The sequence below is a fragment of the Cucurbita moschata genome, unplaced genomic scaffold, assembly GCF_002738365.1.
Source record: "Cucurbita moschata cultivar Rifu unplaced genomic scaffold, Cmos_1.0 Cmo_Scf00263, whole genome shotgun sequence".
In the NCBI taxonomy this organism is placed as follows: Eukaryota; Viridiplantae; Streptophyta; class Magnoliopsida; order Cucurbitales; family Cucurbitaceae; genus Cucurbita; species Cucurbita moschata.
In genome coordinates this window covers 1-12,686 of record NW_019268779.1, presented here as the reverse complement: position 1 = coordinate 12,686, position 12,686 = coordinate 1, and the positions used below count along the sequence as shown (strand labels likewise).

The 12,686-nt window shown below is 36.7% G+C and overlaps 1 non-coding gene across 1 annotated transcript; it reads left to right on the top strand.

The window, feature by feature from the left end:
- The first annotated feature begins 2,922 nt into the window (after positions 1-2,922).
- LOC111440452 lies at positions 2,923-3,061 on the top strand. The gene has a single exon (XR_002709940.1). It is a non-coding gene; the product is annotated as a small nucleolar RNA Z247 (small nucleolar RNA).
- Positions 3,062-12,686: the final 9,625 nt, after the last annotated feature.

The window sequence follows — 12,686 nt, the reverse complement described above, 5'->3', positions numbered from 1 at the left end:
CTCTATTGCACAAGTCATGACATGGGTCTTATATCATTAGCTTCGCGGGAAAATATAGAACAATTTTGCTAAAGGAATTGAGAGAAGGTAAGCTCCAAGTCACCTAGACCAAGAGCAAGAAACATGTTGATAAGTACAGCGTCGAGTACCGTACCTTGACCTCATATAACCTTACTCAGTTATGAATCAATTTAAGTAGAATTTGTCTTAAATGGGGCTATTATTTTATTTTTATTTTTTATTTTTTTTGAAGAACTCGAAAAGAAATATTTGTTGGACCTTGCTTCAAGGCTGAGTCATTCCTACTTCTTATGCTTCTTCCGTAGAGGGTTCGAAAGCAAGCCCCTAGCTCCTATGCCTTGTGGCAACTCTCCTCTTAGGTGTCATCCTTTTAGCTTTCCTCTATAGTGGAGGTCACTTATTGATTCCATCTTAGGTTTATGTCTCTATTTCCTTCCAACGGGAAAATCTATAACCTTATTTTAATTCAGTCTTAGGTCTTTTTTAGGCATAAGGTTTTAAAGGCTTACCTGGCTGTGAAGGATCGTTTTTGAAGCTGAGCCATAGAAAAACCTTTGTTCTAATACCAATTATAAAGATCTAAAGTTTTTTTATTTTTATTTTTATAAACTATTAAAAAAAACATAAGTTTATATATATAACTATTGGTATAGTAAAGTAGTGTTTATACAGACTCATTTCAAAAACAAAATAAGAAGCATTCTCAAAAAACAACTCAAAATATATTTAACTAAAGACGAAGGTTAATCTATGCTCCATAGTCCACTTTCATCCACGACCAGCTCCTAATTACATAAAAAAAAAAATGATAAACATGGAGTGATTAAAAACTCAGTAAGTAGCTTACTTGGAGGTTCTTAATCGCAACCTTAAGCTAGAATATCATTTCTTATTGTGTTTTCAGGGGCATGACACTTAGAGCTCATCTTGTTAGATGTCAAATGCTGATTCTAAAAAAACTTTCTTTAAAGTATCCTGATAGTGAATCGTGGTGAATGTCATCTCTTCTAGGTGAGGGAAAGGAGAGGCTCTTCATAACATTTTGCTCATCGTACATAACACAGGGAATCCCCATAAAAGAGAAATAGGGGCCTCGTAGTACACCTCGTGATGGGAGATAATTGTTACTTTTGGGCATGAATCTTAGCAACTTATTTGTCATGCTATTCAAATAATCCTAGGTACATTCTTGACACATGGATCGTTGGTGAACCTAGACTTGTACATAATACCATAGGGTAGGCTTAAAATTTAATGGTTTTTAATTTAGGTCAAATCTAAAGGGCGGCCTAATGTGATTTCATGGGTGTGAAAACTTACTATACTATAAGATCGTGTAAGAAGTTTCATGCTACATAGGTGTCTTACTTAAATCTCGAGCAATTTGGTCGATTCAAGACATTAACTCACGATTCTATGTACTTTTATTTCATGTTTCCTTAATACATATTTAATTTATGGTTCATACATACATCTAAACGATTCCTACAAGCATTTCTTAAGGAAAGTATAAGATGGCTACCTACCTCTTGTATGGTGTTCAAGGCCTCATTTTTTGCAATTCAGTTCTCCAAATTTTATTTGGTAGCTTCCTTAGTGAGTCTAGTTTCTGGAACCATTGAGAATTTTGTGAGAACAGACCCCAAAGGAGTCCAATTTTATGAATAACTAAGGGGTTATAAAATTAGGCTAACGTGGTAAGTTGAGTTCAACTAGCCACCTCATCATCTTTTTCCTTCGTCTGAAAATGGACTCCGCCAGCTCATTTTAGGGCGTTTCTCCCCTCAATTTCTTTATGAAATGTAAAGATCGAGTGTCATGGAAGAGATTGGGATTTGTATATTACCAGTTCGTGACTTCAACTTAAATTATGGACGTCCAAAGTTGAGAGGAAACTCAGTTTGTCGCCGTAGCAAACCTAGAGGGTGTGGTTATTGGGCAGTACAATCGTACTGTTAGGCCACACTTCCATCACCAAAATTCTTTCTTATACTTCACTTATGCTAGACAAATGGAATTGAGAACACGACTTGACATTTAGGCTGAAGTTTCTGAAAATTGAGAAATTTCTTCCCCACGTTTAAGCTAATCATTTAAGACTTGTATGTACATATTCATGGCAAGAAGAAAAAACACTTTGACGAACAAAACGAAGGTTGAAAGTCGCCGGAAGCAAAGAACCCATAGGTTGTCTATCGATAAGTTTTCGAGTTTCAAATTTTCAAATTTTTATTCTAAAATTTGACCTCTATTATACAAGTCGTGACATGGGTCTCATACCAAAGGAGGGACTATATGCTAATGTACCATCTATTCAAGTATCTTAGGAGAACAAGGGACTATATACTAATGTACGATTTATTCATTAACAATGTCAACCATATCTTCTTCCTCCTCACCATCCACCATCTCCAACACGATCTCATCTACCATGGCGTCGACCTTTGGCCCAATCTCTCTCCACCACGCTATCATAATCTGTCTCACCAAAAACAACTTCAACATATGGCGCGCCCAACTCCTCCCCTACCTACAGAGTGCAAAGCTTATGGACTACCTCGTAGGCACCATTGCCACACCTGCCAAGCTGGTCCCTTTGTCAACCACTGCTTGTGCTGACCTGGTCTCTAATCCGACCTATGATCAGTGGTATGATCAAGGTAAATAGGTCCTTAGCGGTCTTCTCTCTTCCATATCTGAGGAGATTTTTCACGATGTGGTTGACGCTACTATGTCCAAGGAGGCGTGGGATACCCCGCAATGGATGTTTTCATCGTCAACTCGTGCTCGCACTATTCAGATCCGTGTTGAGCTCATCATGTCCAAGAAACGTGATCTATCTGCTGCAGATTATTTTCACAAGATCAAAGGGCCGACAACCGAGCTAGTCGCCGTTGTTCTGCCTTGCGGGATGATGACGTGATCGCGTATCTCCTCGCTGGTCTTGGCCCTGACTATGATCCCTTCGTTACCTCGATGACTACTTAGAGTGAAGCCCTCACGCTTGATGATGTGTTTGTATATCTAATGGCATTTGAAGCTCGCCAACTACAATACCAAGCTGAACTTTAGTTAAATCCTGGATCTTCGGCCAATTATGCTGGTCGTGGTGGTTAGTAGAAGAACCGTGGGCATAGGGATCGTGGTTGTGGCTGTTCTCGAGTTGGCGCGCCCTCTCGTCCTACTGGTGGTCATCGTGACCCTTCTGCTCGTCCTTCATGCCAGATCTGCGGCAAAGTGGGGCATACTGTCATTCGCTGCTGGCATAGGATGGATGAGTCCTATCAAGATGAAACTCGTTCTGCGGCATTGGCGGCTACTCCCTCTTACAAGATTGATCAAAATTGGTACACTAATCATATCACTAGAACTTGGATCGTCTCGCCATGCGTGAACGCTATCATGAAGGTGAACAAGTTTAAGTCGACAATGGAGCAGGTTTGCGAATTTTGCATACTAGTTATTCTTCAATTAATATTGCTGCTCCTCCTCTTGCATTGTGTAAACCCAAAGGAGATTCTCTTACTATGAATAGATATGACCTATTATACGTTTAACACAAAGTACATGGTAAACTCAAAGGCGACAGTGATACATGGTAAACCAAAAGGAGACAGTGGGGCCTATAACTAGGTTCTAGTACCTTAGTAACGTAAAACAACAGTTCTAAGTCTATAACCAGCATAACATACACTTTAGGACACTTACCGATTATCCAACACATAACTGAGTAAAAATATTTGCTGAATCGCTAGAAAACAAACTATTTTAGAAAAAGAAAATCATGTGAACTGCCATATTTTAGTGTCAAAATGTCTGTAAAGCTTTAAAAAAAAAACAAAAACAAAAACAAAAAAAAACGGTCAAAGTCAGAGGGGCAAAAGGGACATTTTGCTTCTCAACCCTTTATAGGGGTCTTGGACGATTTTCCACAACGCACCCTGCTAAAGAGAAAAGAGAAAGAAAGAAAGTTGAGAGAAAAACTTGAGAGGAGAAAAGTAACCAGCTGGACTTCTCATTAGGAAACCATCATCGAAGTTCACTCTCGACCAAGACTTACATGCAGGAACTTCTTCTTGAAGAAAAGGAGGACTCGTATAGTTGAAGTTCCGTTTTCCGTCAAGATCTGAGAGGAATCCACAAGGTAAGATCTCAAATGTTCCTCTTCATATCTGAGATCTTCCGTTGTGAATAGAGTGTTAAAGTTTGATATCTTTATCTACGGAAGATCGGTCGCTGATTTTGTGAAGAAAATAGGCCGAAAATTTTGAGATCTGAGAATTCTTACAAGAACGGTAAATGTGCTAACAGACCTCCTTCCGACGCTTATAACTCGTCGTGTGATTAAGCCAAAAAAAAAAAATACTGTAAATCTCATTTTTAATTTAGGTAGGCTTAAAATTTAATGGTTTTAAATTTCGGTCAAATCTAAAAGGCAGCCTAATGTGATTCCATGGGCGTGAAAACTTACTAGTATCTCGATAACATTACTACAAGATCATGTAAGAAGTTTCATGTTACATAGGTGTCTTAATGTTACTTAAATCTCGAGCAATTTGGTCGATTCAAGACATTAACTCACGATTCTAGGTACTTTTATTTCATGTTTCCTTAATACACATCTAAAGGTTCATACATACTTCCAAGCGATTCCTACAATCATTTCTTAAGGAAAGTATAAGATGGCTACTTACCTCTTGTATGGTGTTCGAGACCTCGATTTTTTAGCTTCCAGCACCCGATTCTCCAAATTTTATTTGGTAACTTCCTTAGTGAGTCTAGTTTCTAGAACCATTGAGAATTTTGTGAGAACAGACCACAAAGGAGTCCAATTTTATGAATAACTAAGGAGGGGCATAAAATTAGGCTACCGTGGTCAATTGAGTTCAACTGGCCACCTCATCATCTTTTTCCTCCTCTAGGGGAAGAAGACACACGTGCCACTGCTCCTCCATCTGAAAACCGACTCCGCCAGCTCATTCTAGGGTGTTTCTCAACTCGATTTCTTTATGAAATGTAAAGATGGAGTATCATGGAAGAGGTTGGGATTCGTATCTCACTAGTTTGTGACTTCAACTTAAGTTATGGACGTCCAAAGTTGAGAGGAAACTCAGTTTGTCGCTGAAGCAAACCAAGAGGGTGTGGTTATGACGCAGGACGATATAGGTACTATTAGGCACACTTCCATCACAAAAATTCTTTCTTATATTTCACTTAAGCTAGAGGAATGGGATTGAGAACACGACTTGACATTTCGACTGAAGTTTTTGAAAATCGAAAATTTTATTCTCCACGTTTAAGCTAATCCTTTAAGACTTGTCTATACAAATTCATGGCAGAAAAAAAAAAAACCTGGAAGAAACGAAACGAAGGTTGAAAGTCGCCAAATGCAAAGAACCCATAGGTTGTCTATTGGTAAGCTTTCGAGTTTAGAATTTTTGAATTTTTAATCTAAAATTCGACCTCTATTATACAAGTCGTGACATGGGTCTCATACCATTAGCTTTAGGGGAAAATATAAACAATTTTGCTGAAGGAATTGAGAAAAGAGAATATTTAAACCAGCTAAACCAAGAGAAAGAAACAAACTAAAATTTTGGATAAGTACAACGTTGAGTACCCAATTTTGACCTTTATAACTTGCTCGATTACGAATCAATTTAGGTAGAATCTGTCTTAAATAAACTGTGATATGTAGGACTATAAATTTTGTGAAGAACTCATGTAGAAATATTCGTTGAATCGCTGGAAAACAAACGAATATTCAGAGGAAGAAAATCACGGTCACTGCCTTGTTTCAGCATCTTATAATGATTTTTTATGTTTCAGAAACTAGACTCAGTTTAGAACCTACCTAAGAGATTTGAAAAAGAAATAGCTATACAAAGGGTGTCAAAAATGATCCCCGAACATAGGTTAAGAGGTCAAGCACTAAATTTGATGACATTTACCAGACTGGTTCACTCCTGTTTAGACTGGTTCTCTCAAAATTGTTTGTTGTTCCCGACACTAGACACAATTTGCATCCTACCCTAGAAATTTGAAAGAAAAGCAGGAAAACTTTAATCCTAGTATCTAAACACACCGGAACAAGTAACTAGCCATAAGAACAAACATCGAATAGTACTTGTAGGATTCGATTAGGACAAGCACATATGATTAGAAATCATATCTAGAAACGTAATTGACCTAGTATCATAATAGCTAAATTAGAAATGTCTATGGTTTACGGTTTAGCATAGTTTACAGCTTTATAGTTTCGACTTGCATGTTTGAGAATTTTAATATTTTTATCATGTTTATAAGTTTTTCAACGTGTCTAGATTGATTTTATTCCTTATATTGAGCATGTTGTATGTTATGAGTGTCCTTGGGTACATGCCAAAGGGTTTGCAAAATCCATTTATGACCAGTTTTTCTTTGGACGATCGATATGTGTCCTAGAGTCTCAATAAGTTGGTTATTGATGGTGAACCATGGTTTTACGTCACTAAGGTACTAGACCTAGCTACAGGTCCCACTGTCTCCTTTGGGTTGACCATGTACCTTGTAAGGATGATTAGGGTGCAACCCCTGTTCATGAACTAGCCAAGTGGTGTTAGGGTCTATGTAGTATATATAGTCGAGTTGTCACACTTAGTCAGTTACAGGAGTCATAGAGGGTATGTTATTAAGGTAGTTTCAGTTGTGCTTAGTGGGGGAGCCAGGTTAGTTATTATCTCTGCTTATAAGGGTGACCAATAGGTAATTTACTGTTCTAGCGCAAGATGAGTGCGAACAAGTAAGTTACTATCTTAGCTCGAAAGGGTGATGTGACAAGTCAGTGATTGTTTTAGCCTAAAAGGTAATGCAATAGATAGTTATAACCCAGCACCATTAAGGAAAATCGTTTGGTATGAGCTTAATATATAATCAAGTGTGAAGTATGTATATTACGTTAGAGCAAAAGGGCTCCTCCATACTTACTAGACTTACCCTAGGCCTGACCTTTTCTGTTATGAACCTAAAGAGGTAGAGCACTCCTTAGAGGAGGTATGTATAGGGTTTTGGTGCTTAAAGACCTAAAAATGTCAATACAGGTATTGAGCCTCACTTTGGCTAAATCTAGGGATAGTATGAGCGTATAGCTTAAGATTTCATGTACATGAATAAGTTTGATAAGAGGCTATAAATTGGTTCCATACTGAGTATTTTTATACTTGGTCTTACTACATTTCATGTTTTCAGGTGAGTAATAGATCACTGGTTACTGTGGGGGCATGCTAGGTCGTGTGGCTATGGAGGGGACCTCGTTGACCTAAGTCTTTTGAGTCTTATATTTATTTATACATGTCTTTTATACCAGTCTCCAACTGTAACTGATCTTTGTATTTAAAACAACACGCTCTCAAATGTATGTATTTAACTTCTTGTAATTTAATATATTACTTTATTTATTTTAGGTCTTGTATTTTAAAAATTTTAAAAAAAATTATATGACCTATTTCATTTAACTCCTTTTAGGCTTAGGCCCATAGGCAGATTAGGGTAAGGGAAAAAACCACTTTAGAGGAGTGACAATAACTAGGCACAACTACGTACCCTTTATGACTCATGTAACTCACTAAGGGTGACAACTCGACTATATACACCACATAGACCTTAAAAATAAGTGAATCAAGTTGTCACTCTTAGGGTGCAACTCCGGTTCATGAACTAGCCAAGAGGGGTTAGGGTCTATGTAGTATAAGGTAGTTAAAACCCAACACCACTAGAGAAAATCCTCTTGTATGAGCTTAGTAAATATTCAAGTGTGAAGTATGTATATTACATTAGAGCAAAAGGGCTCTTTCATACTTAGTAGACTTACCCTAGGTTTGACTTTTTCAGTTATGAACCCGACGGGGTTAGAGAATTCCTTAGAGGAGGTATGTAATGGATTTTGGTATGTAGAGACCTAAAAAGGTCAGTACAAATATTAAACCTCAGTTTGGCTAATGATTCCATGTACAAGAATAAGTTTGACGAGAGCTTAGATGTAGGTTGCATTACTCAGTATTTTTTATACATTCATATTTTCAAGTGAGCAATAAATCACTAGTCACAGTAGGGACATGTTAGGCCATATAGCTATGGAAGGGACCTCAATGATCTAATTCTTGTATTTATTTGTATGTCTTTTTGTATCCTTGTTCAAACTGTAATTGATCTTTGAGCTTGGGTGCGAAAGTATGTATTTAACTTCTTTTAATTTAATGTATTACTTTATTTATTTTATGTCTTGTATTTCAAAAATGAAAAAAATAAAATTACCGTTTTAAAATTATATAACCTATTACATCTTGATGGTCCATATTAAGAAGAGTTAAACATTGGATCATTGCCTAAGATGAATATGAAGATGATTTATGGAGAAATGGTTAATTAAAGTAGAGAGATTTGAGGGTAAAGGAGGGGTGAAATTCTAGGAGTGGAGTGGGTAAAAATAAATTTTCCCATGTTTTTTTTTTTTTGGTTGTTACATGTGAGTCCAAGGAGACAATCTAGCTCAGCGGTCTCCTTTGGTCTTGTGAATTTTTGAATGGGTCGTGTTCGTATACATCATCTCCCTCTTTTATGATTTGAACTCAAAACTCTTATTTATGATAAATATATATACATGCATTTGTACGTTGTATGTTTTTAAACGTCTTAAGTCTCATTATTTTTTCTTAAACGAGAAATGTTACCGTATTTTTATTTACATCTCATTCACGTTAGTCTACATTACGATCCATAATTTAAAAACCTAAAAAATTAGGTCATAGCAGCATATGAGGTATGATATTCACTTATTAACAAAGTCAACTGTATAATAGTTTTCTAACTCTAACCTATATTACTTAAGTAGTTAGAAACACAATACATTTTTCTTAAAAATTAAATATTTGAATATTTATTTGAAAGAAAATACATCATTTATGTTTCTATATTGGATACCAAACTATCTCTCATCATTTACGGTCAACTAACCTATGAATAAATTTAGGCATTAGCTTTACAAGTTTTCACATACAATGATGTTTTTATCCTTTTTGACTTCAAAATCGAACATTTCCATCTATTTTCGCTTGACCTCTCATTCTATTGAGTGGTTTCAACTAAATAAAACTTTTGTTTCTTTCCTTCTCTATAATTTATATATGTATGTATGTTTGGATCTCATTCCACAATAACATAAAGGAACAACATGGAGTTTAAAGCTCGTCTTTGCCTCTTCCTTTTGCTCTCGTTCACCTTCCTCAGCTCAGCTCGAATTGTGACTCATCCAGGTACACAAATCATTACCAATTCAAATAATTTAGATTCAAGTAGCTTGTGAGCTTTTAATAGGATACGATTTTTTAAGTCCTTTGTTCTATATAAACTAAAAACATCTCATGTAATAATTGAAGTTTCAGAAGAACAAACAACAACGGTTGTGATAAATGACTATGCTGAACCAGGAGCTAATAATAGACATGATCCAAGGCTTCCACCACCCAAATTTAACGTTTTTACTGTTGCCGATGACGAGAGCAATAAGAAACCCTACACAAATTTGTTTATTGGAAGACAACTTGTTGGCAGAAGCATCAACAAGGAAACTTAAACAAAGAACTAATGATGTGCCAAAGTAATAATAGTACTAAAAATATTATATTATTGATGAAAATTATGGAATAATATGTTATCAAATTAATGTAATGAAGAAAATAGTATGGTTTGGAAATCTCTCTTTTTATGGCTACAAATATGTATGTTTAAGAGTTTGAGATAATTATTCATATCTTACAAATATGTATGTTTAAGAGTTTGAGATAATTATTCATATCTTAGACTAATGAAGGCAAGAAATTTTAACTATCCCCGTAGTTGATAATGGATTATTTCGACCACTAAAAATAGGTTCGACCCTTTCACCTCTAAATTGTGCAAACCGAACAATTGTAAGCAATTAGTTGATGGGGTAGCATATATTTTTGCTAAAGCACTTCTTGTACCTATGAAACAAGCTATAGTTATTATCGGCTAAATATTGTATTATACGGAAGAGTTAGGGATTGATTTCATACTTTCTCGTAGATAATAGCGTAAGTTATTTACCTCCAAAGTATATCAGAAAACATTTTCCTCGTTGGAGCTCAAAGCATAAATTTTATATTGGGCAGCCGATTCTAAAGGTTTTCAAGATCCGATTTCTTCATGGAACCTCTTCCTTATCTTTCCCTCTACCTATAGGAATTTTTTAGAGTAACGTCTTGAAGTGTGTGGCCTTAGTTTGGAGAAATTATCCTTGGTTTGTAACTTATCCGAAAATACAGAGGTTCGACTTCTAGGACAGTTTGATCTAGGATGTGTTAGCCCTCGATTTCTTCATGAAAGTTACTCATCTTAATCCTCTTAAGCTAAGGAATACTCAGTTTTAAAAAATGGACTATAGATTGGAATTCGATCCTTACCCCCAATTTAATCCCGAAACTAAAGTTCTCCGATTACGCATGTTCTTGGAGTTAATTCTTGTAATGCCTCTAATTTTCTTATCCTAATTAGTGATGTCACACATGCATGCATAACTCATTAAGTGGAAGCTCATCATAAATAATCTTGGAAAACAACACCAGTCTTTCATAAAGGTTCAAAATCCAACTAAACCTAACTTCAAAACGAAACATTCCATAACTGAATTCAAAAGTTTAAATGAAATATATGTTCAACCTCCTAACTTAAAAATCTAAATAATAACATAATCGGCTAACTATGCCCTCTCCTTAACTTCCATGGTAAACTCAGCTCCACCGTCAGCCGTACATTGGCGTTTTTTCTTTACCTGAAAAATGTAGGTAGCACGTGTCTTGAGTATTTTATGAAATACTCAGTAAGTCACCCCACTATTAGGGTTAGATATGCAAACACATGCAACATATGAGTGGGACCTAACTTTCGTAAACTTTGCATGGCCTTGGGTGCTTTCCTATTCTGGGTAAGGTTGGATGTGTGGTACTCCTCCACACACGGCCCATGTACGCGCACATGGACCCATCAGGTGGGCTCATATACGTATCCCCTGGGCCTGGCTCAGTCGGGCACAATGTATTACAGGTCGCCGGACACCACAGAACAGAAAAGGGCCCACATGATATCATGACAAACATAAATATCGTATTTCATTCTTTCGTTTCAAAAAGGGGAAGTATCCCGATGCAAGTGACATACATATATTCATGAGGTCCCTTAACTTACATTACATGGCATATTACATAACTTACATTATGTGGCATATTACATAACTTACATTATATGACATATTACATAACATGAAAATGCGTTCCAATTTCATATGCATTTCATAATGTAATTCCATCATGCTACGTGTACACATGGCAACATTCATCACTTTCGTGGCATATACTACTAGTAGATCAATCATGACTTTTCATAACATCAACCGTCAACATAATCCATTCGTCACATAGTCATATCACGTAAAATATAGTGCATGCAGGGGCCACAGGGCACGCACCATCATACAACACTGAAAAGGTTAACTCCAACAGTAAGATCACTTACCTCGATGGTCTTGGCTGAAGTTACTCACAACAAGCTAATTCCAACGGCACTATGTCCTATAAGATCCACATAATATACTTAGGAACCTTTCATAACGTATTCTAGCTAACCCTCATGTTAGTTATCAAATAACACACTATGTTTTGACTATTAAGGACCATACTGACCTCAGAATGCAAAAATAAGGGCAGAAACGGCTTTAGAAGGGCCGAAAACCTAAGAATCGATATAATATAGAGATACCGAGCCGATAAGCCGAGTCATTGAACCGCCAAGCCTACCAACTAAGCCGCTAAGCCGAGCAGTAGGAATTGGCAGTCGCGCCAACGTACATGCCAATCCGAGCCAAGAGGAGCCGCGACTGATGCCTGATTTGGGTGGTACGAGCCTGTGGGTACACAGACGCTGAAACCCGACCCAATCCAGTCCCTCATCTTTCTTACTTGAAAGACACAAAAACCCTAGACACGATTTTCACTTTTCAATTACGACAAGACTTCGACGCTTACGCTCATCCCTGCTGTCGTTTCGTCTGCCACTCCTCATTGTGCAATGCCCACGACGTTACTCCGCTTCTACCCAAAACTCCTCATGGAAAACTCGAAGCCTTGCGTACGTCTCACGATTTTTCTCTTCAAAACTCGTATATTTTCTCTCACAGACGCAACATATAGGGGTTTAGAATAAGGAAACTTAGAGAAATAGAAATGTTTCTATTAGGGAATAAATGTCTCACGAGAAATCCAGCGATTTATAGGGAGATTTCGTGAGACCATTTAATTTTTTTTTTTTTCAGAAATTTGAATAGTTACAATTCTCTCTGCGGTCTTCGATTCTTGAATGTGCAAAAAAACCTAGTCCATGTTATTAAAAGATACGTAAAACGCTATTCTTTTACGTATCTATTTATATTACATAACAAAATTTAGTATGAATCATCGACGCTCATGATCATTGTCTTATTGCTCATATCGCTCATGATCATTGCCTACGGAAAACGCTCATGATCATTGCCTATATATCTTTTACGCTCAGATCGCTCATGATCATTGCCTACGAAAAACGCTATTGTAGACTTTTTATGAGATTCATACTAT